A 1,012-nucleotide genomic window follows, 5' to 3' on the forward strand; every position below is an offset into this window, starting at 1 on the left:
CCAGCCTTGGCCAGTACCCGCGCCTTCAGATGATCGGATGTGATGACTTCCGCCTTCCCACCCGACCTTAATGGCACCTTGGGATGGACAGCTGATCACCGGTCAGGCCGCGACACGACACCCAATTCACACAAATCTCACCCCCGCATGGGTTACAGGCGATCGCAACTCACCCAGCTTATACAGAATCAATCAACATACTGACATTAGGTATATTTCTCGGGCGTTTGACCGGGGAGTGGTAACAGTTGTGTGGTGCTTAAAGAAGTGTCCCTTAGAGACTGAACGCAGTGTGTCGACAGTCTCATAGACAGGCAGGAATAGGTTCTATCGAGATTCGAACTCGAGTCGCTGGATTCAAAGTCCAGAGTGCTAACCACTACACTATAGAACCACGAAATGCAATTAGAGAAACTATTTCCGTACTAACATTGTTCAAAAGCCGAGTCCCACAGTAGTTCCTGCAGACTCCGCGAGGTGTCAAAAGCGATCTGTGTGTTTTGCATCTCGTTGTTGTTGTGTTGGCTACCGACCTCTCAGCCGCTCTCCACCCTCACTGGTCCCATCGTGCGGTATTGCCTGCTCTGTTCCCAGCCTTGGCCAGTACCCGCGCCTTCAGATGATCGGATGTGATGACTTCCGCCTTCCCACCCGACCTTAGTGGCACCTTGGGATGGACAGCTGATAACCGGTCAGGCCGCGACACGACACCCAATTCACACAAATATCACCCCCGCATGGGTTAAAGGCGATCGCAACTCACCCAGCTTATACAGAATCAATCAACATACTGACACTAGGTATATTTCTCGGGCGTTTGACCGGGGAGCGGTAACAGTTGTGTGGTGCTTAGAGAAGTGTCCCTTAGAGACTGAACGCAGTGTGTCGACAGTCTCATAGACAGGCAGGAATAGGTTCTATCGAGATTCGAACTCGAGTCGCTGGATTCAAAGTCCAGAGTGCTAACCACTACACTATAGAACCACGAAATGCAATTAGAGAAACTATTTCC

At 50.8% G+C, this 1,012-nt stretch overlaps 2 non-coding genes across 2 annotated transcripts; both read right to left on the reverse strand.

Moving 5' to 3' along the window:
• Positions 1-322: 322 nt before the first annotated feature.
• Pmar_PMAR001900 lies at positions 323-394 on the reverse strand. The gene has a single exon. It is a non-coding gene; the product is annotated as a tRNA-Gln (tRNA).
• Positions 395-912: 518 nt separating this feature from the next.
• Pmar_PMAR001901 lies at positions 913-984 on the reverse strand. The gene has a single exon. It is a non-coding gene; the product is annotated as a tRNA-Gln (tRNA).
• Positions 985-1,012: the final 28 nt, after the last annotated feature.

The sequence above is a fragment of the Perkinsus marinus genome (genome assembly GCF_000006405.1).
Source record: "Perkinsus marinus ATCC 50983 genomic scaffold scf_1104296969066, whole genome shotgun sequence".
NCBI lineage: Eukaryota > Perkinsozoa > Perkinsida > Perkinsidae > Perkinsus > Perkinsus marinus.